Here is a 24372-nt window from a genome sequence, read left to right as displayed (position 1 = left end):
GAGAGGGTCTTCTGGGATATCCCTAATGAACACTGGGGGGGGCAGAGTCAGTTTTCTGTAGTAGTGGGGGCCACGGTAGATTTCCCATGCTCTGGCAGATGGCTCCTTACACCCAAGCGCACATAAGCATGGTAGATGGCATCTAAACCCATGTGCACACAGGCATGGTAGATGATGCCCTATACCTAGTTAGAGTCAGTACGCTGCAGCAAAAGGGAGTAAGAGGATGAACAGACACGAAGTTGGGAAGGTGTATAGGAAGTGTAAGAGGCATCCAGGGAGAGAACCAGTGGTGAACATGATCATATTGAGTAGCTGCAGAGATGGCTCAGCAGTCAAAAGCATTGGCTGCTCTTCCAGATGACCCAGTGGCAGCTCACAACTACCTGTAACTTCAGTGCCAAGGGAGCCTATCCTGGCTTCCATGGGTACTACATGCATGTGCTACACAGACACACATGCAGGTAAAACATGCATGTATAGAAAAATAAATAAAAAATTTTAAACTTTAGTATACATTGTTTTCATGAACTACAAATTATCTAGTAAATAAAGGTTTTAAAAAAAAAAAAAAGTAAAAAGAAAAGGAGGCGCAAGCAACCGTCTCCAACTTCCTCACTGAAGATAAGAGGCATTCATTGCAAGTGCCTGTAATGGTACAGACGGAAGCCAAGATGGTGGTTTTTAATACGACTGAGAAAGGGTGGGTTGCTTTCCCACTGAAATTGTGGACCAGATGCTCTCCAACCTTAAAATTGTTCATGTTTTTGATCTTGGACCAAAGGAAAAACTACAAATTCCTCTGTTTGGAACACCTTCCGGAAGAGTTCAAGGAAACCATCATTATGAGCATGGTCCTCACCAGCACCATGAGCGGCCAAGCTCTGTCAACGTGTCTTTATAAATCCCCCGGTAAGGCTTGCTCGTTCATCCTGTTATTCAGCTCAACTGTCTGAAATGTCAGATCTTAAAGTGTGACTGATATTATTCCAAGAACTGAGGAAGAAAGTGGGTATCAGGTGACCCCACGAAATAGTCCAGTGTTTGCTTTAAGCAGATTTGGATGAAGGGCTAGGAAGGGCTAGGGATTGACCTGAAATTAGAGGTTGTTTCGTCACTTAACTATGAGCAGAACTGTTAAAAGTCAGTATATAATACAGAGTTGGACAAACTACTGAGAAATTTCTCCACTTTCTGAGTCTGCTCTTTCTGAGTCTGCTCTAAGGCCTGGAAACTCATGAAGAGATTATTTTAAAGAACTCTGGCACATTGCATTCAGTCTAAACCATAAAAAACCCAGAGAAGCAGCCATTTCTAACCCTGTCCAGTACATTCCTGCTGCATGGAAGCAAGTGGGGACAGAAGAGCGCGTGAAAGAGCGCGTGAGATGCTCTCAGAACTTAGCAAATAATGAATTTAATTCCTTTTCCGGTGCTAAACCTGAGGACTGAGACTCTTTTGAATTAGCTTCTCTTGTCTCTACCCCTAAGGTTGTCCTTTCTCCATCTTCCTCCTTAGAGATGACTTGCCTTTAATGCAAAAACAAAGATGAAAAATCATATCTTATGAAGGAAAGTGACCTGTGTTTATTTAACACTGTTAATATTGGGTTCTATATGGCTTATATTGCTATTTGTCATAATAAGGGTAATAAATAGCCTGGATGATATTAGATGACTAAATCAGAAGGCAGCCAAAGAAAGCTGGGTGTGGCGATGCATGCTTTTATCTTAATTGAGAAGCTAAAACAGGAGGATCTCATGATTGAGGTCAGCCTGAGCTACAGTGCAAAACTTGTACGGGGCACGGGGGCAATAGGGGAAGAGATAAATTTAAAAATATAAAAAGAAACAACTTACCATGATAAATCTACACAGCAGTAAAATATAAACAATGTCAAGGAAAATAATAATAGGATAAAATGTTCAGGACTGCCTTTCTGCCAAGAATTACGTAAATGTAACCTTTTCTGGCTTCTCATCCTAATGTGGCCAAATAGATTTTCACCTTGATGCACCTAAAAATAAAAGATATGATAAATATGAATGTCTGAGCATAAATTCCCATACACCTCCTAGGATCTACAGATGCCCTGAATAGTTATGAGAACACAAAGCAATTTGGGTTTACTTTCTAGGAGCATGTACCATTCCCTACCAAGAGTTAACCTCAAGTTTTGCTTTAAATTTGTTTTAAATAGTGACTTTTGATCAAGTGTTCACTCAATGAATAGTGTTTCATAAGTAGATGAAGTATCCAATAAGGAAGTCAAGGTGTAAGACTATAACATTGACATCTCATCCCACTGTAAGAGTCTACACAATTACACAATTAGTACAGCATTAAGTCAAAATTATTTAGAAGCTAAGGTATTTATGTGTTAGCATAATCTAAATATGGCTGGCTTCTTCTTCTAAGCAAGAATTGAGCTAAAATCCTGAACTTAGATTTACTATAAGAAGCCAGAAGTTCAGACACTCAACCAAAGTTGATCCAAACCTCTTACGTTGAAAGTATAACAAAATGAAGGTTTTTTTTCCCAAGATATGACATGTTTTTTCCTGCTTTTACCTAACATGGAAAAGAAATAGGCACAATACTCCTGTGGCGTGTCACAGCTTCTGCTTTTGGTTGGAAAACACCAACCGGTGACCATGAATATGACAAATCAAAAGAAAAAAACTGGAGTCCAGAGGCATTTTGAGCTAAGAAAGGGAGTTGATGGGAACAGAGTTTCCTAACCTGACCACTAGTTAACCACAGCTTGGATGCCCAATGGCTTCTGAGTCATTATCTCCTCATTTCAAAATAACACAAGAACATTTTGGACTAGAAGATCACTGCTAAGTATATTATTAATAATATTTCCAGAAAAAAAATAAATATAAATCCTTGGCGCATAAAGTGGTACTCACATAAATCCCTTTATACGGGATAATCTGAAAATGAGGCAGCACCTGGTGCAGTTTGCCATCCGGACCGTCTACATCATCTTCATTTAAAAACCAAGGACAAAAGTCAGAGCTTCAACCAAGTTGATAACTCTTGACAGGAATTTGGAATTATTAAGGAAAGGAAACACAATGAGTTTTTCCAACGCTTTTATAAATTGTGAACAGGAAGAGTATTTAAAATTTGTGAACAGCTATTTAATGGTGTCTCCAACTTAATTTCTTAAAAGAAAGTCCTTAAAAATATCGTTTTGCACAATAGTGGAACCCTCGTCCTCATACAGACCAATCAAAGACTTTGGAACTGACATTTTCTTGTTTTTTAATTTCTGTTTTGTTTCAATATAAAGGTCTCCCTCTATGGTCCTCAATAGCCCAGACTTGTGATCCTCCTGCCTTGGGCTCTCAAGTAATTGAGACTTACAGCGGTTTGAATCAGAATGTCCCCCACAGGCTCAGCTGTTTGGCTTCTTGGTCCCCAGTTGGGAACAATGCTTGGGAATGCTTAGGAGATGCGACCTTGCTGGAGGAAGAATGTCACTAGGTGTGAGTTTTGGGTTTCAAATGCCATACTCCATTCCAGATTTCTTCTCTCTGCTTCCTGCACGTAGCTCCTGATGTGAGGTCTCGGCTTGCTGTTCCAGCAGTCATCTGTGTGGCCTCTGTTCCTCTCACACTGCCAGAGATAGAGAGAAAGGAGAGATCTGACCTGCACTGCAATAAAGTGGACAGTGCCTTCAGGGTCATACTTCACCCAGTTGAACTTCCAATTTGTGAAAGAAAAAGGCCTAAGGATTGCTCTGTCTCAACAGAGCAATAGCAAATGATCATCCCTGTGGCAAATGTGGCTTCAGGGGGCCTGGGTAGCGTCAGAGTTTGGCAGTGTCTTCCAACTTCTGCAAAGATGCAGGAAGGAGGAAGGGAGTGGCAGAATCTTCTGCAGTTTCACAGATGTGCCATGGCCAGGTGTGGGGCAGGCTCCTGCTTGGAGGCCTTGAGAGGCAATGGAATTGAACTGTGGAAACAATGCCCGCCTTGTGTTGGAAACCCCATGTTGGGAAACTCCAGAGCTGTGGGATATCTGCCAAAGAAAGCTGTATACAGGAAGTGGAAGCAGCCCAGGGAACAGATGTATGTTATAGGCAACAAATCTGGGAGGGGAGAGCCAACTCCGTCCCTTTGACACTGAACATGGAACAGCAGGATTGGATGTCTGAACTGCTTGGCTCCCTCTCGTTTTGGTGCAGTGTTTCTTCCCTCCCTTTCGGACTGATAATGTATATCCTGGACCACTATGTATTGGAAGTGTGTAACTCACCTTTTGATTTTACAGATGGCTATAGTTAAGAGATTGCCTTGAGTCTCTGCACTGGCTGCTTTTGCGTCAACTTGACACAGGCTGGAGTTATCACAGAGAAGTAGCTTCAGTTGGAGAAGTGCCTCCATGAGATCCAGCTGTGGGGCATTTTCTCAATTGGTGATTAAGGGGAGAGGGCTTCCTTGTGGGTGGCGCTATCCCTGGGCTGGTAGTGTTGGGTTCTATAAGAAAGTAAGCTGAGCAAGTCAGGGGGAAGCAAGCCAGTAAGAAACATCCCTCCATGGCCTCTGCATCAGCTCCTGCTTCCTGACCTGCTTGAGTCCCAGTCCTGACTTCCTTTAGTGATGAACAGCAATGTGGAAGTGTAAGCTCAATAAACCCTTTCCTCTCCAACTTGCTTCTTGGTCATGATGTTTGTGCAGGAATAGAAATCCTGACTAAGACAGTCTCCAAAGAGGATTTGGACTTCTGACTTTTAAACAGTGTCAAGAGTGAAAGACTGTGGGGACCTTCTAGAGTTGGACTAGATGAAATTGTACTGTGACGTGACCATGACCACAAGCCTACAATGGTGTTGTGATTTAAAAGTGAATGTTCTGCACAGACTCAGGTGCCTGTATTCTTGGTCCTAGGCTGGCAGCTTCAGTACCTATAGGAGGTACTGGCTTTGCTGGAGGAAGTATGTCACTAGAGATGGGCTTTGAGCTTTCAAAAGCCACACCCTAGCCCTACTTGTTTTCTGTGCTTCCTGTGTGTAATTCAAGATGTGAGCTCTCTGCTTGTTGTCCCAGTAGCTGTGCCTGAAGTCTTCACTTCATCATCAAGGACTCTAGAACTGCAATACCAAACAAACCATGTCCTCTAGAAGTTTCCTTGGTCATGGTGTTTTATTGCAGCAATAAAAAAGTAACAGTTACAGGCACACACCATGGAGTATGGCAAAAAACTTCTTAAATGATAAAGTCAAACCACCAATATTCTAGGACACTGCTAATGTACAGAATTGATTTCTGCATATTAAGTTCAGAAAGAAAACACAGGAACCTGTGCTCATTTTCTATTTGACTTCATTATGAATGGATAGCAGATTACAAAAATCCTACAAGTCATTAGTGACAAAAATATAAGAGTATCCTTCTCTATAACCTAGACATATCACTTGCCCCCTTATACATAAATACCAAAGATAATGCACACATTGATATACCAAAATTAGAAATCAGGATAGGCAGAGGAAGTGAATGCTTAGGATTTGTGTTTAAGCAAGCCTTTATAGTTGAATATACAGACTCAAGCTCAGTCCAGTTGGCGACTGGTTCTAGCTCTCCCAGTGACACCAGAGTCCTTGAATGGTCAAGTCTCTTATATAAGATGTCACTATAGACATACTTTAAATACCTCTGCATTACTTACAATACCTAATACGAACTGAATGCTGTGGAAAATAGTTGTATTACTATGCCGGGAATAATGATTGGGCTTTTTTTTTTTCAAGTCTGAACATGTTCAATAAAGACACTGTTGGCTTGTTTGTTTGTGGTTTGTGGTCAGACACTTAAGAATTTTTTTTTTAATCAGAGAAGCAATCAAAACCAAAATATGCTCACTACAGAAACTCACTAGAGAAAAAGGACACTCACTAGAAAAAAGTCATGGCGCCCTAAATGCAGGTTGATATTTCTCTTCAGGATTTTCTAGCTGTTAGTGGTTGCGTCTGGATGCAGAACCTGTGGAGCTGGAAGGTCAGCCGTGTATTGATACAAAGAAGCTGTGTGACTTACTGAGATGAGGAGCAGAAAGGAAGAGGATGGTGACATGAGACAGGACTGAGACGTGACCTTTGTGTCACTGACCTTCTGACCCATCTCTTTATGGATGCCTGTTAGCCAAGGAGCCAGCCAAACTGACTGAAGGCTTCCTGGAAGCCAAGAAACCCGCTGGTTGGTACAGTTAGCGAAAAGAGTAGGAGTGTGCGTCACTCAGAATTGGCTGACAACCTCTGTTCCACCAGGATCGTGATTGTATTTCTAGGGCAATAGAGAAGCATCAGGCGGGCTGAGTGAGGACCTGCCTTCCAGGCTGGCATGAGTTATGCTGGCGTGTCCTTCCCCTGCTGTCCCAGCCACCGCCTTTTTGCCACAGTCCCCACCCTGGGCGTACACGTCAAATACTCTGTATGAACACTACCTGTACATTGTACTCAGGGACTGAGGCGTGCTTTCCATGGAAACGTTAATCAAGTGCAGTTTGCTTTTCATGAGTAGCTTCAAATTTTCGTTAACGATCTTTTTAAAAAGAAGCAGCACCACAGCTGCTGTTTGCTGGTGACCAAGCTTTCTTTCTTCCAGACAGTTGGCAGACGGAAAAGAGCATGGGGCTTGCTGTTGGGAGCACATCCAATGGGTGGGAAAGCCTGGGGTAGCACTGCTGAACTTGAAGCTCAGAAGCTATGGCTATGTGTTTGTCAAGCCTTGAATGTATGGGGAGAAGAGGAGGGGACCTGTTGGGCCTTTGATGAAGATTTGCCTCCTTGGGCCGGAGTCAAATTACTGAGTGCATGAAGAGCCAGAGAAGTACACAGAGGGTTTCCACATTCATCAATTACACAACAATGAGCCCCTTAGAATGAGTTATTTCCCAGAGGCAAACTGCGCTTTTTCATCTTTATTTCCAGAGTCCAGGCACAGCGCCTGGTGTATGGTAGGCGTTGGATAAACACTCATCGAACTGGGCTGAACCACACGGCTTCATGTCCCCTGCAATGGTCCCTCTCACCAGGTCAACAGTCACGCTTAGCCTTGGCTGTTTGGTTACACAGAAAGAGCCACTCCGACCCTACCCCACCGGGGACCTAATCCTCTCCCCTAATTCTTACTCCATTGCGCACTGCACGCACCTTCTCACCCCACACTAGCTGTAGTTGGCACTAGAAGACTCCCTGTAATAAACAATACAGACCGTAAACAATAAATCCCATGGAGGGAAGGACTGTGGACTTTTGTTTTCCCATCATGCAGGAAATATTGTTTTTGTTGGCTCTCGGTAAATATTTGTTAAAATACTGAGACAGGAACCCATAATTTTCATGGTTTCCTCTCATGCTAATAATATTCAGAAGGCTTTAAATAATATGAAATAAATTATCCTTCGCATACTCACATAATAATGGGAACTAGAAAAGCAAAAATGTTTTGTAAGGCAAGCCATGTGTCCAGGAAACACACACACACACAGGCACACACACACAAATACATACACAAACACACACACACATACACATACACCACACACAAAGACAAACACACACTCACACACAGAAACACACATAGATACACTCAGACACACACATATACACACACTACATACACACTCACCCACACACAAAATATACACAAACTAGACACACACACACATCCTCTCACATACAAACATGTACAAACACACCACACACACACACATATACAACACATACACACATACTCACAAACACATGCATACACAGGCATACCATACACACATACACCACACACACATACATACCATACACTCACACACATACTGCACACATATATACACACTACACATATACACAGGCACAAACACATACACACCACACACACACACACACACCACATACCCCCTCACACACACTCATTATAGACAGAAGTTACTCCTTATCCTGGAGAGCACCGTGGAAATGGAACTGTCTGTGGAGAACTGTACTCACTTGTAGGCATTCCAAGCACGTTCTTTAGAAAGAACAGACAGCCCATTAAGTTTAACCTGAAGAAGCTGGGTTTTTGTTATTGCTTTTTGCTTTTGACATCAGGTTAAAGACTCAAATACCATCAACTTCATCATGCTTGACTCAATCATTCAATCATGCGTAAACAGTTTCTCCTTGGTGCTGCTCTCTGTAGCCTCAGAATGAGAGAAAAAAAGAAAGACCCCTGTTCTGATCTGAGGGGCAGCGCTAAGAGTAAAGAACGTGGGAATAATAAGGCTCTTTTCTGGTTACAGAGAAAGAACAGAAACTGAGACTGGTCACATTTAATCTAATACAGGAACATTTATAGCAAGCCAGAATACAGTATCCAGTTCTTCCAGTCAACAACTTAATAAGCAAAATTCCAGGAGAATGATCAAGACAAGCGGGGAGATCCAAGACGGCGATTGCTTTCACTCCGCGGGCCTTGTTTATGAAGTAACCACCTTGTTACGGAGCAGACACAGCACAAAACCATGCAAGAGAGCCAGGCACAGCCCCTGCTGTCAACAAGACACAAACAGGAATACCCAGTCCAGCCCTGCACCCCTCGCAGCCTGTACCGGAAACGCCAGCCGCGGGCAGGGCAAAAAGGGGCGGCTCATTTTGCCCCAAAGAGAATCACTCCCCTTCATAACCAGGGTCCTCGGGGACCTTGCTCTCTGCCAAGTTAGGTATCAATAAATAAGAACAAATTAATAACCGCTCCATGGAGACGAAAGAGGGATCTGGAATGGTGAGTTAGGCACGGCACTGTGAGTTTCCTTCCTTCCTTTTTTATTTATTAATCATTTTATTCGTTTACATTTCAAATGATATCCCCCTTCTCGGTTCCCCTCCACAAATGCCCCCATCCTATCCCCTCTCCCCTTTGCCTCTATGAGGGTGCGCCTCCACCCACTCACCCACTCCTGCCTCACATCCTACCAAGAGAATGATCAAGGCGAGCAGGGACCTCCACAGGACCTCCCCGCTAATGCCAGATAAGACCATCCTCTGCTACATCCGCAGCTGGAGCCGTGGGTCCCTCCATGTGGTTGGTGGTTTATTCCCCTGGATCTCTGGGTGGTCCTGTCCACCCACCCATCTCAAAATTTTTAACGCAGAATTGTTTCTGTCTAAAGGAAATGAAGTGGCAGCATCAACAAAAAACGAAAACAAAAACAAAAACAAAAAAATGGAGCAGACACTGAAGGAAAAGCCATCTAGAGACCGCCCTACCTAGGGATCCATCCCATCTGCAGACACCAAACCCCGACACTATTGCTGATATCGAGAAGCACTTGGTGACAGAAGTCTGCTATGACTGTACCCTGAGAGGCTCTGCCAGCACCTCACTAATACAGAAGCAGATACCCACAGCCAACCGCTGGACTGAGCCCAGGGAGCACAACGGAAGAGCTACCGGGAGGACGGAAGGAGCTGAAGGGGATGGCAACCCCATAGGAAGAACAACAGTGTCCACTAAGTGACGGCTTACTTTCATTTCCCTTCATCAGCTTTGTTTTTGTTTTGTTTTGTTTTGTTTTGTTTTTTACGCTTCCAAAGCTGTCATTTCCCTATGTATTACCCAGGGAAAGGAATGTGATTTTATATCCAATTTAATCTAGCCTCACCCCAGAGCGAAACTGCAGGTAAGAACAACAAACGCGCTGGGAACAGCCAGGCACAGTGGCTGGCACCTATGCATCCAGCACTCAAAGGCTGAGGAAGGAGGGTCACCACAAGTCGGAGGTATCAGAAGAATCTCTGTATCTGTCTGCTCTACAGAGGGAGGCCCTGTCCTCCCCACACAAAACAAAACAAAACAAAACCACTGAAAAATTCCATACTCTTTTAAAACATTCACCAGATACCATTGGCTTTAGAAAATGATAGAATCTCATTGAGTTTGGAAAAAAAACACCTAATCAAACTGTGTAAAACATTCACAGTCGTACAGAGATTCTATGGAGGTTAATTATTAAAATAGTGGATGGGGAGTGCTTAGCACAGAATCTGCAGAGAGTTAAAAACTCAGCAAATATATGTTTGCGTCATCAATACTATTGCACTATTTATGTTATTATTTTCCATCCCTCTGTGTGCTTTTTATCGAGGAAAAAAATCAAAGACCTCATTAGGGTGAAGGTTTCAGGTTCATAAAGAGACCTAAAACTTATATTCTACTGATCCTACAGACATTTGCTGAAGTTCTGCAAAGCACCCAGTTTGGTCTCCTCCCTGATTCAAAGAGGGGAGTTTCTGGGGTCTTATGAAGGAGAAGAATAAGCAAGGCTCTCACAAACTGGACGAAGCTAGGGTCCGAGTCCAAAGGGGAATGAAATGTAAACCCCTGGGGTGGGGGTGGGGCGAAGCACCGAAAGGAGCACCAGGGTCAGAGTCACTTTACTTCTCTCCGTCCAACCGTACAAACCTGAAGATCACCGTTATTATACAAGCCTGGGGTCTCCACAGCCCTAACGGCTTCAGGAAGTTCCCCAGTCGCTGATAAGCATAAATTCTACAAAAGATGAATGTGTGTGTGCGTGTGTGTGTGTGTGTGTGTGTGTGTGTGTGTGTGTGCATGTATGTGCATATGTGTGCATGTGTGTTCCTGTACCTGTGTTAATAGTTCATCATAATGAAACTCAGCATACCAAAAGAAGGAATTTTTACCTTGTCGTTACCCAACCTGAACTGGAGGTTGGTTAGAAGGAAAAGTCTCCAAATCCAACTTAGTTGGCACCGTGAAGCTGAGTTGCAAATGGGCTGTGCAATAAATACAACAGATGCAAAGGCAGTTAGCACCTCGTCTGAAAGCCTGGCTCGCACTGATCATAAGGGACTGAAGGCAGCTGAGAGGCTCTGCAGACAGAGTTATCCAAGAGTCCAGACTGTCTACATATCATTTCCTGACTGCTTTGGCCAATTATCTATCTGCTTTCCACAGGGTCCTTGTGATGTCAGAATCATCCTGCCAGAATTGTGAACTGTTTCTTTAATCCCAGGACTTGGGGGTCTGTTGGGAGGCAGAAGCAACAGACCTCTTTTGAGTTCAAGGTCAACTTGATCCTCATAGAGAGTTCCACTTCATCAAGGGCTGCATAGTGAAACCCTGTCTCAAACAACAAACAGAAAAGGTACGGATGTGTGGAGAGGACCCTATGACAGTGGTTCTCAACCTTCCTGACATCTCAAGCTTACCCCTGAGTTCTCTTTCTATGAGCATCTATACCCAGGACCCAAACACAGAGAACAGCCACCCATGATGGGCTATGTCTTCCTGCCTCAGTCAAACAATCTAGATCACCCCCCACAGGCACATCCCTAGACAAACCTGCTCTGGACAATTCTTCACTCAGACTCTCTGCCCTAGTGACTCTAGACTGTTTCAGGTTAAAATTTAAAACCAACCATTCCACCTTCATAAGTAAGTCTGCCGTATTTCTAACTTTTCCTTAAGACCCCACAAGGCTGCAACCATAGTCTTCCCAAAAACATCAGGGTGGGGGATTCCAGCCATTGTGTAAGAATTCCATGAAATTTCAATTTCAATTTATAAAAAAAGATTTGTGATGGCTGAAAAAAAATAAGTCCTCATGTTTCAAATCGCAAAGATACTAGATTTCTAAAACCTGATTTGTGCCTAACTGTCTAGCATTGGAAACGCTCATGGACTTTTAATGTAGCGGGAAGGCGGGAAAGCGAGTGTCAACCAATCAAAAAAAGGAAAGGGGGAAAGGGGGGAAAAGGAAACAGGAGGAAGTGCAGTGAGCACAGACCTGGCCCTGAGCCTAACAGAACAAGGAACGAGAACCAGACCAAGAGCAAACGAGGAACTAAAACATGAACCATTGGTGGGTTAAAAATTTGCACTGTTTCCTTCAGGAAGAGAACTCGATCCAGTCAGTTCTCTCCTCCAGGGTGCTGCTGTCCTTTCTCTCTTCAAAAACTGTCAAGTTTAGGCAGAGAGAGCATCTAAGGAAAAAATATTACCCCGTTAAACTTAAAGTTAAAAAAGCAAACAAACAAACAAGCCCCTCATCTTGCAGATTCCCGTGAAAACACAAATGTTTTGAAGCAGCACAGGAATTGACATGGTCTGTGCCTCTTTGCCGAGGTATCACGTGGTCTAGACAGATGTGGCTCACCATGAGAAGCAGAGGCTCCGTTTCCAGGGAACTGTGGGTTTAGAGGTTGTTTGGTATACCATGTGCCTATGGTGGGTGATGCTATTTTATTTTTCATTCTGCTTCTGTATTTTGTTTTGACCTGTCTTATAGATCAAAACACAACCGCACATTCAAGAGGTTCGAGATCTTTAATGTTAAGTGATCTAGCTCAATTCTAGAATATCTATTTGATTATTTCAATGCTCTGAAGTTCTTCATCTTGTGTGTGTTGTCCATTATTTGCTCTGTCTTCTTATGTTAATCATAGACATGATTGAGTCTGTCTAAAAACCGTCATATCTATGTCGTCTGTGGGTTCGTTGTCTCTTTAGATCCAGGATTCTAGTCATTTCTTCCTCTTTTATAGCACACATTGGACTTTTTAAGTTTAACACTAAGTGACACGGATGTAAAGTTATTGGGCAATGAATGTTAGCTTCCTCATAAAATGGTCAGAAAATAGGTACTCATGACAACTTCAATTCCCAGGTCCCTAGGACGTGGTCCCTAACCCTAGAACTTGCAAACATGGTCCGTACTGACAGCCTGAGGTTATATACCAATGCCCTGGCCCCAGTACTGCTGGAAGCCCTATGCCCTTCCCCAATGCCACGTGGCTACCCAAATCTCTGATCAGCCTTTCTACGATCCAGATAATGGCCTGTGTTCTACACTGGATTTCTTGAGGTTTCTAGACCTAGGAAATCTGCCTATGTGCTTAGCCTCAGGCTAATAAAAGTTCAGAAGGGAGGGGCGGAGCTGGACAGTCAAAAGCTAGAGGGCCTGATTAGGAAAGATGCAGGCAGCAGTCAGGAGAAGAGAGCAGCACGGTGCATTGTTCAGAAGCTGCCTCATCCACTTTCTGTCTGGATCTACCGCTTTGCGCAAGGCACATCCTTCCTAGGAAGCCAGTTTCCTCACACAGGGAAGAAGGGCAGAGTTCCCACTGCAGAGCCCTCCCTACACTTCCGGAGTGGCGAGTCCAGCCCCTTCCGCTCCTTGTAACAGCCTCAGCAGTGGCTCTTAGTGCTTGTGCAAGATGCCATCTGTACAGTAGGTACCATTGTTAGACATTCAGAAAGCGTCTAAGACCCCGAAGACTTCGCCTGCTCTGTGCATCTTTGTTTCTATGACTATATCTAACTAGAAGAACTGCCAGCTTTAGAATCAGTCTCGGAAGTGGGATGGCCTTTATGACGATTAATTTGGGGGAGATGTTTGAATGTAAATCCCCAAGCTCTTCATCATATGCTTAATGAATCCAATCCGTGTCTTAAACTCATTTACTTGGAGTGAATCGTGAAGATTATCGTCTAAGAATTAATGTCATACTGAGGGACTTCTTACTCTGTTCAACAGCTTTTCTTTAAAGCGTAATTGCTAAGTAATTTAAGTTGGTAACTCAACTGTGAATTAAACCAGTGTATGTGTGATGTTTTGCTAAATAATAATGTTATTTTCCTATTTCTACGATCCTTACCATAACCTAACAGTATGCATGAGAGTCACAGGCACACTGTGATGCCTCTCCTAGGAAGTGAATTCATTCATTCGTTCATTCATTCACTCATTCATTGATTTTAGTGACCTCAAGAGATCAGACTCCAGAACTCAGGCACGGATCCTGAGTCAGAAAAGCCAGTGGCCAACTACCAAGGCGGGAATGTGACCAGCTAAGGTGCTGACCCTTCCTTATAATAATAATTAAAAAAAAAAAAAAAAAAAAACACCAATCTCCTCCATTTATTTCCCTCTTGTTCACGGGCTATTCCTCTAGGGAACTAAGACAAGAGTGTGTAAAGGAAATTGAGGAAGGGAGGAAAAGGAAGAGAGGAAAGAAAAGGGAAAAGGGAGGAGAGGCAGAAAAAAAGTCAAAGAACAACAAAGGAAGGGAGAAAAGGAAAAGTGAGGGGGGAGGGCAGGGCAGGGGCGGGGCTAGGAGAAAAGAGAACTGGAAGTCTACAGACAGCAGACAGGGCAGGGCCAGCTCAGCGCTGCACTCATATACTTACACTACATTTGAAATACATACTCCTAGAGCTAAAGGGAAAAAAAATAATTGTTCTAGATGGAAACTCAAAGGTTGATGTAATTTCTATTATAATGCTGTAAAAGGGGATGGGGGAGGGGATGGAGACAGAGAAAGACAGAGGGAGACAGACAGACAGACAGAGACAGACAGACAGAAACAGAGAGAGAGAGACAGACAGACAGACAGAGAGAGAGAGAGAGAGAGAGCACTGAGGCAGTTAAGAGCAGGTCCCCCCCCCCAGCTTCCTGCAGACAGAGACAGTGAATAGCCTGCAGAGGCCATAGGACCCCCACTTAGAGGTCCCTGTCAGGCCGGAGTGATGGTGCATGCCTTAACTAAAGCATGCCGGAAGAGGAGGAGAGCGGGCTGCGTGTTCAAAGCCTGCCTCAGCTATATAGGAAGGTCTCAAAAGCAGGGGAAAGAACTGCCCCCAACCCGGGTCATATAATTTCTTAATTTTATAGGACAAATGAAGGAGACTGAAATGTGAAAATGTTTGTTTTTGCTGGTTATGTCCAACGAGCATCTAGTTTATGGTGCCTGAAAAGGCAGGATCATTTCAGCCTGAGTGGGTTCCTGGACTTTTACCACCATCCCCATCAATCCTCCACCGTATTTTACTGAATCCAGAACTTGCCACTGCTGTGGGCATAGCTCGCCAGCAAATCCAGGAATCTGCTTGTCTCTGCCCCCGCCCCGCAGGGCTGGGTATAAACCAGCGCTATCAAGCCTGGTTTTTAAACAGCTCACCAAGGATCCGAACCCGGGTCCACAGACTCCAGCAGCAAGTAGTTTACCGCTGAGGCCAGCCCTGGTCCTTCCTTTCTTACCTTGAGGTTCCCAGAGCAGGAAGCCACACCGCATCCGCTCAGTCTTCCTTCTACCGCCTGAAACCCAAGTTCTCAGTGTTACTTTCAAAATCAGGGAGAAAGCACTTGACAATATGCAGTTAAATACTTCTCCGTTCTTTTGTGAGGAGAAGTGCAGTTCAACTTTGTTACTTTTTAATTATTATTTTAGTTTTGTGTTTTGTTTTTGTTTTTTGTTTTGTTGCGAGGCAGGGTCTCTCTGTGTAGCCCTGGCTGTCCTGGAACTCACTCTGTAGACCAAGCTGGCCTCAAACTATGAAATCCGCCTGCCTCTGCCTCCCAAGCGCTGGGATTAAAGGCGTGTGCCACCACTGCCTGTAATCATTCTTATTTTAAAATAAGATTTAAATATTAGCCCTCTGATCAAATGAGTGCTCAGTTAAAGGGACAAGAGACATCAATACCACTGAATTTTCAGTTTGTCGTTCCCCATGTCCTTGAGTGTTTTTAATGTGTCCACTGAACACGGACTCTGCATTGTTTAACCCTTTCGTCTTCTGGTTCAGTTCTTGGTTCTCTCACTTCTTTGATGACAATGACCCACCTTCCCGACACTGCACCCTTACAAGGTTCGTTCTCATAATGTGCTCAGTGAAGGAGCCCTACTGATTTCGTGTATATGTAAACACATCAGAGGAAAAGACAAGCTACTGGAGCCTGGACTGCATGGTGTGTTTCACGACGATGTCTTGAAAGCAAGGTGGAGAAGGAGAGCCAGCCCTAGAAAACTGTCCACTGAACTCCACATGCACACCTTGACTTTCATACACGGCTCCAACTGATGATGGTGGTGGTGGTGGTGATGGTGGTGATGGTGAAGATGATGGTGGTGGTGGTAGTGATGATGGTGATGATGGTGGTAAGGGTGGTAGTGGTGATGGTGATGATTATAGTGATGACGGTAGTGGTGATGATGATGATGATGATTACAGTTATGACAGTGGTGGTGATGGTAATAATGATGATATTTTTAATTTTTCTATGATTTTATGATCAAAGGATTCAACTAGCACAAAGCAAGGGTGCCTCGGTCTTTCCTTACATATAACTTGTACTATCATTATCTGTAGTTAAAGAAATAGATCTTCATCTAAAGTAAGACACAGCTCTGGGTGTTAGAGGAAAGAAATCTTATATCCAAGATAAATTCAATGTACACCAATTCCTACTACCTCTCAAAACATACGGCAGAGACGTGGGGAAAATAGAAACAACCCCAAGCTCGGCCTAAGGAGTTCTGGGAACTAAAAATATCTCGTGATATCTCTTGAGACAAACCCCACTGTTCTGAGTCACTGGTCTGCTATCTCAGTGTTATAGTTAACCCTCTTTCAAACAGCATTCCAGGGATGAGATGATGTCATTGCTGCCGGGGATGAAATGATGTCATTGCTGCTGGGGATGAGATAATGTCATTGTTCCTGTCCCAGGAGGACGTGTTAGCTGTCTCCACTTGTCTCACAATTGCTATGTAACCTTATATGTAAATTTGGGGTATTCTGAAAAGTTTTGAAGGAAACTGAAAATTCATAATCAAGTAAATAAGATACTGCTGTAGCTTGTATTCTACTTGTTATGAACAACACAACTAAGTGTGTTGCGTGTGTGTGTCTATGTGTGTGTCTGTATGTATGTGTCTATGTGTGTGTCTGTATATGTGTGTCTATGTGCATGTTTCTCTGTGTGTGTCTGTATGTATATGTATTTGTATGTATGTGTATGTGTCTGCCTCTTTGTGTTATATGTGTGTAGTACAGGCACATTAATGCGTGGATACATGCTGTCTATTTGCATGCAGAGACCAAAACCGAACACCCCATGTCTTCTGTTGCCCTCTGCCTTATGTTTTAAGACACGGTGTCTTAGTCAGGGTTTCTATTCCTGCACAAACATCATGACCAAGAAGCAAGTTGGGGAGGAAAGGGTTTATTGAGCTTACACTTCCACATAGCTGTTCATTACCAAAGGAAGTCAGGACTGGAACTCAAGCAGGTCAGGAAGCAGGAGCTGATGCAGAGGCCATGGGGGGATGTTTCTTACTGGCTTGCTTCCCCTGGCTTGCTTTGCCTGCTCTCTTATAGAACCCAAGACTACCAGCCCAGCGATGGCACCACCTACAAGGGGCCCTCCCCCCTTGATCACTAATTGAGAAAATGCCCCACAGCTGGATCTCATGGAGGCATTTCCCCAACTGAAGCTCTTTTCTCTGTGACAACTCCAGCCTGTGTCAAGCTGACACACAAAACCAACCAGTCAGTACACACGGTCTCTCACTATACTGAAAGCAGACAGTCCTTTGTCCTTTGGACAGACTGGGTCCTGCAGCCCTGCCTGGGTGTAGGTGACCTGATCTGAGCACCCTGAGCTCACTGAGCAAGTCTCCTACTCACGGAACCATTTCTGTAGACCTGTGTTTTCAAAACAACTTATTTTTTAATGAATCAGTATTTCAGTTTCAAAAATAATGACCTATTACTTGTTTTCTGGGAATATCAGAAAATGTTTTATTAGTTGAGTAAACTACCAGTTCACTATTATTTTAGACTCTCAATGAACCCTGTACCTTCGTTAACATAAAGATTTTAATTTGATTTTTAAACTTAGATCTCCACTGGATAAATAATAAATTAGTAATGTTTACACAGGTTTGAAGAAAGGAACATGTACATTATTAGCTGGTAAAAAAATTTCTTCCAAGAAAGCTTAACCATCAAAAACTGTGATTTTATTATATAGTTAAACAAAAGTGCACATTATACTGTGGCAACGATTGTTCCTGAGTTTAGGCTTTCTGTTTCATATTCTCCTAACACGTTCATTTACTATAAATGATAATACATCTATTGTGACAAGGCGCTATATTTTGTTGTTTGCTTGAAGAATTGTGTGCTCATTCACATACTACTTTATCAAAAACACTAAGCAGGTATTTAAACTTTCAGAAAAATTCGTGCTTTGCTCATCTTGACACACATATTCCCTGACAAATGCAAAGAGACCACCACATGGTCACTACTTTACACAGAGTGTCACGGTGTCTGGGAAGCTGATGAATTGGGGGTATGTAGAGGTCTGGAAAGGTCCTCAGCCTCTGTGCTTAGCTGTTGTGTGGTGTTTCCTCCACAACCCCGACCCTGCGTCTGTGACAGGGAGGTAGCCTTGTGAGCTCAGGTGAAAGGCTCACCCTGAACCTGCGCAGCCACTCCTGTGTGGATCACCTGAGAGTGTCAGCCACTGCCAGCAGAGTATCTCTAAAGTTCTGAGACAAGGAAGGTTTTCAGTTGGGGAATTTCTGTATTTAGAATGTTTCTGTTTCCCTTTTTATGTGCACATCAGACAAGTTACCTCTCAGCCATCTTAAACAGTGTTGTGGATAACCTTATGCGTGAACTGCTTTCATGGTATGGAATTTTCCACTTGTTCCTGTCTTGTCAGTGCTGAAAGATTTCAGGTTTGCCAGTGTGATTTTTTCAGATCACAGACGCTCAACCTGCATCCTCACACAAATGAAGACAGCTCCCGTAGGTTTCAGGGAGGCCAGTGTTGTGACCATACCTGCCTTCCTCCAGAAGCAGTAGTCAAAGGGAAACATGAGAATCTATACCATATGAGGAAGCCAGCCACCACGGGGGAATGGCTGTTTCCTGAAGAGGGCTGCTAGGAGAACGGTGGGAAGTGTGGAAAGACTGGTGGTCAGAGGCTCTCAGGAGTCTGCACACTGAGACCCACCCACCTTGTATACTCTCAAGTGAGTGGTTCCATATTCCTACCAAATGATCTCCAACATCCCTTTGGTCTGCTGTCTTCACACACAGTGTGTATTGCAAGGGCTTCTGCAAAACAAAACCCTCGACAGAAAGCAAGGATCTGCCACTAAACACAAGGACTCACAGTAGAAGTAGTTTGAAATGATAATGTGCAACCTGACTTAGATAGTCCAGTGTGCATTTTTACATTTTCAGTTCTCGCTTCCTTTTATGTCATCTTCTGTCTCTGAGCTGTTATAATTCTAGGTGATTTTTTTTTCCACTTAATTTTCTGAGCACACTGGTCAAATGACTGGTCTATTCAGAGCCAAGTGCCTGACAGCATCATTATTGACAATGCATTTGGTCTATTGATACCCAAAACACACTCACCAAGTGGCATCAATACACGTGGCACAGAGCTTCTTCTAGAGCTGGTGGGAGGAGCAGTTCAGTTCTGCCCTTGTCGGGTTCCAAGTGGCAGGGTATAAAGACCAATGTCATCTGGCTACAGGAAAGCCATGAGATCAGTCTGGAAGCCATAGAAAGAAAGAGCGCGAGAGCTGAAGAACAGATGAGGGAGGCCAGCTTGGCCAGCAGCAGAGAGATAGGAGGGAGATTGCAGTAGAAATCACCATGAGAGGAACAGTGAGCAGAGGAATCTACGGGACACTGATAACTTGAAGTATTATGCTTAGCTCTCCTAGACAGACCACACCACCAGACTTAAAAATTCCACCAGCCCGTCAGGCAGTCAGCAGTTTTCCTTGAACACGTACTAGTGATATTATCCACTTTAGACATAGTCACTTTAATAAGTGACGGCTTGAGTATTCTGTATTCTCTAATGTTTGGAGAAGCACAACCTTCCCAGGTGTGAACACAAAGTCCCCCAAACAATCTATTTAATGCAATCAATAAACACAAAATACTTACTTCCAGACTGATATGCAGTTATTGTAAAGCACCAAAATTCCTAAGACCTTTAAGTATGTGTTCTTAACTAAATATAGACTATTCATAGAATAATGTAAGGTTCAGGCCAGTTCCCAAACTTTATATAAGGAATGCACTGAGTGGTAGATTTGTTTATACTCAATGCTATGTGAGAAGTTATTCATAACTTCTCAGAAATCAGCTTCTAAGAAATACCTTAAATCATTAAAAAAAAAAAAAAAAAACTTTTTTAAAGGGCAATGATTTCCCAGGAAGCTCCCCTGTGGTCTTTCATATCTTGAAACTGAAGAAATTTTTCTACCTGATTCCCTCCAAATCTTTCAAAAAGGTTTTGCCTTGTAACCATCTTCTATAAATTCCACTCTGTTTAAAAAATGATAAAAGGTTGCTAGGTCATGTTTCATCCTAAAGCTATGCAGGAAATGTTTTAAATGCTACAACTATTATATCAGAATATCACAAATTTGATGCGAATGAAAAATAGCACATATTGGCAAATTCTGAACCTGAAAGAATGGTTTGTAATACAAAATAAGACAACAGTTTTTATAAATGGGAGAGTGTGTGAAAATACATATACACAAAGACACACACAGACACATGCATACAGAGATATGGATACTGACACACACACACACTGGAGAACTTTTCAGCCACTAAGAGCAACTACATTCTGCAATTTGGAAAAAAATGAATGATAAAGATAATCATATTAAGTTAAATAAGTCGACTCATACAAATAATGTCAGAATCTAGACTCATAGTGACTACTTAGAAAAAGGAAGGGACCATTAAGAGAGGAAGAGATAATGAAATTTTTTTTATTTTGTGGTGCTGGGGCTTGATCCTGGGATTATATGCATGCTAGATGTCTTAGTTATTTTATTGCTGTGTAAGACACCACGAGTAAAGTAACCTACAAAAGAGTTTGTAGGGGCCATGTGGCTTCAGAGGGTGAGTCCATGACCACCATGATGGGGATCAAGGCACCAGGCAAGTGGGGATGGTGCTGGGGCAATAGATGAGAGCTTACATCTTGATACTGCAATCATAAGGCAGAGAGCTGAGAGAGAAACTGGGATTGGTGTAGGGCTTTAACACATCTCTTCCAAAAAGACCACACCTCACAATCCTTCCCAAACAGTTCCACCCAACTGGGAACCAAACATTCGAGTCTATTAGCCTATGGGGAGCATTCTCATCCAAACCACCACATAGGATAAGTGTTCTACCCCTGATCCCCATCCCCAGCCTATGGAGAAGCATTAAAAATGATAAGGCAAAAGGCCATTACACATACAATTACTCTATCACAACGAAGCCCATGATTTTGTAAAATGTAGACTAGTAAAGATAACTAAAAGTATATGTGTGTTGTGTGTTGTATGTGTGTGTAGGTAGATAGATAGATAGATAGATAGACAGACAGACAGACAGACAGACAAATAGATCTATGTAAGACATTCTGTACTGCTAAGCGCACAGATGAATTAAGAGTGGAGTTTCTGCTGAATCCAGAGAACAGGGTACTATCAACAATACAGCAGTAGAAGAATACAACTAAGGATAAAAGATTATGAGTTACCCATATCAAAGATCTGCAGAAGGAAATGGGTCCATGTTGCTACTTTGTTTCCAACCCAGTTCCCTGGTAAAAGAAAGCTCAACTCAATCAGTTAACAAAACAAGCTAAAAGCCTAGAATGGGTGACCTCCCACTACACTTCTCTGTTCCATCTATATTATCCCATATAACTTGCGATTTCTCCAGGCCACGAACTTCTCTCCCTCTGATGCCCCTCTGTTTCTTGGGGGTAGCTCCTTCCCCTCCTGTTTTTTCCCATCGCTCCTCCCCTAGACTCTCAGCTCCTCCCACTTCCTCCTGCCCAATCATTGGCTCAAGCCTTTATTTGAAAAATTAAGGTGGGGAGAAAGTTCACAAGGCAACACCTCATCTGCAGCCCCTCTGAGGAGTGAAATTAGCATCAAAATACAAGCCCAGGGCTGTCCCCAACAGGCACACAAAGGGACCAAAGAAAAGGTCAGAGATGGTGAGAACCGGACTCAAATGCCATCACAGCAAGATCAAGTCATCACATGCCTAAAAGGACTGTGGCAGGGGTGGCCGTGGAGAGGTAGTTTGGTGGCAATTTGTAGTATAAACATGATTATTCGGAGACAGTAAATATAAGGTCTCCCTGAGTATCTATATGCATGTGCCATGGGAGTCTATGACTTTAACAGTATCTAAATCAGTGTTTCTCAGCCTGTGATTCGTAACCCCTCTGGGAGGTCTCATACCAGATGTTTACATTCATAACGTTAGCAAAATGGCAGCCATGAAGAAGCAACACAAATAATTTTATGGTTGAAAGTCACCACAATGTGAAGAAATGCACTGAAGGGTCTCAGCATTAGGAAGGTTGAGAACCACTAGTCTAAAGGAATGTGAGGGTGAAAGAGAAGACATCTTTGTGGGAGAAGTCTCTTTTAGGTAGAGAATATTCCATGGGTCGAGAAACAGCATCTAATAGAGAAAGATGAATTAAGAAACACGAGAGAGAAGGAACAGGCATCATTTTTACAGGAGACAGGAAGATGGCAGACCCAAAGTCCAAGATGTCTGTTTGAACTCTGCATCAACAGAAAATTCTCCAAAGGGTTCAGTATGATAATTACTAGATATATGTGGCCACTGGACCGTCATAGTGCAACTGAAGAAAGGAACTTTTTATTTTGATTGCTTAAAGTGTATTTATTTATTCATCAAGGGGTTTTGCTGAGAAGCCCTGCACTGGAAGTTGGTATGTAGAACAGGCTGACTTCAAAGTCAAAAAGATCTGCCTGCCTCTCCTCCCCCATCCCCTTCCCCTTCCCCTCCTGCCCCTCCCCTCCCACTCCCCTGCCCCTGCAGTGCTCTGTTTAAACAGGTATGCCACTGTGGCCAGCTGAGTGCTTTACATTGTAATACTCCCATGTGGAAACCATTGAAAAACTGAACGATACAGTTGCGAAGTATAAAAAGCAGTGAATGGAGCTGAGGTTCCCACTATCCATTCATACATTCATACATACATCCATTCATACATTCATACATACATACATTCATACATTCATACATACATACATTCATACATTCATCAGAGCTGGAACTGTTCCCATCTCCTGGTCTCATTCAGGAGGGAGCCTTAAAACATGAGGATGGCTAGGGAAAAAAAATGTTGGGAGGAAAATGCCAAAGTGGCTAATAATAGATTGCTGACGAAAACTACTGAGTCTTAGAGAAGGAACTCAAACCATGCACTCATGAGGAAAAAAGGAAGAAGCAAGAGAGGAAAGTCTCGATTCAGACCAAGTACTGAACTCCAGCAAGTAGGGCCAGTGGGGGGGGGGGGGGGGGGGGATAGGCAATGCAGACTAAGGGGGGTAGTGCAGGTCTGACTGGTTTAGCTTGCAGGAGCAGATAGGCAATTTAAGGGGAGGCAGAGCTGGATTAGCGGGAGCTGGCAACAGGAACCTGGAAGTGAGTTCGAATGGCTACCTGTGAAAGGGTCAGCTCAGGAACTCTGGAAAGGTCATGGAACACTTGCCCCTCCAGAAGGGAGAGGCTAAATCATATTCCTCACACCACAGGGATGCCCCTGTGGCTAGGGAAGGCCCAGAGTCCATTGGCCACCTACCTCATTCCCTAACAACCAATTAGTGTAAAGGTAACATTGTTCTGCCAATCACATTGTGCCTAATGGCAGCTGCCCTGAGGACTGTTCCCTCCCCATGTGCAGGGCGACCCCAGCATGCTGGATTAAATAAAATTTCTCTTGCTTTTTGCATCGATTCCCATCTCCACGTTGTTCACTCAGGGGGACTCTCCGGTAAGCTAAGGCTCCCCGAGTCTTACATCTGTTGTTGTTACCTGGTAAAAGAAGATGGTGGCTGGAGTCTGGATGTGAGAAATCGAACCAGCAAGAGAAGCTGACCTGATACTGGTGTGGTTACAGAGGCTGGGCAGTCTCCAGACCCACCAGCTTGCTAGAGACATGATGCCAGCTTGAAGGCCTGGAGCCAGAGAGCCACCATGCGGGTCCCAGATTGCATCTGAAGACGTGAACGTCTGGGATCCATAGCAAAAGAGGCCCACACTCTGTAGCATCAGGCAGAGGAAGGATAAACTCAGCTTCTCAGCCTTCCGATTCTCAGCAGGCTACAGGGGTCCCAACAGTAGGGGTGAGCCTGCTGTTTTACGCAATCCTGTAGCACACATGTTAATCTTTTATGGAGACACTCTCACAGACATGCCCCAAAATAATTTGTCATCAGATACTTGGGCAGCCCATTCCCCAGTATCCACTGTCAGGTGCTTTGGAGGGTAAACAGAGAGCAGTGTATTTTCTCCTTCAAAGACACACATATACATGCACACATAAACCACACACGCACATTCACATTATACACGCATGCACTCACGCATGAACACATACACAAGACACATTCACACGTATACACATATGTCCTCCATGTTGCACACAAATACTCTCTACATACTGTATCTGCTACTATCACAAAATTACTAAACTTAAGAA

General features: G+C 43.5%; 1 long non-coding RNA gene across 2 annotated transcripts in view; it reads right to left on the bottom strand.

The window, feature by feature from the left end:
* Positions 1-527: 527 nt before the first annotated feature.
* The window catches only part of LOC127674019 (uncharacterized), a 29723-nt gene continuing 5878 nt past the window's right edge, over positions 528-24372 (bottom strand). Inside the window, exons 3-4 of one of the 2 annotated variants that reach the window (XR_007975265.1) lie at positions 3376-3627; positions 528-2017 (exon numbers count right to left, since the gene is read on the bottom strand). This is a non-coding gene — a long non-coding RNA (uncharacterized LOC127674019). Of the gene's footprint in view, positions 2018-3205; positions 3628-24372 lie in introns of those variants that run through there. The other variant, XR_007975264.1, reaches the window with a different exon arrangement.

The sequence above is a fragment of the Apodemus sylvaticus genome, chromosome 23 (genome assembly GCF_947179515.1).
Source record: "Apodemus sylvaticus chromosome 23, mApoSyl1.1, whole genome shotgun sequence".
Taxonomy (NCBI): domain Eukaryota; kingdom Metazoa; phylum Chordata; class Mammalia; order Rodentia; family Muridae; genus Apodemus; species Apodemus sylvaticus.
The sequence above is the reverse complement of the archived record's forward strand: the minus strand, read 5'-3'. Positions and strand labels throughout refer to the sequence as shown.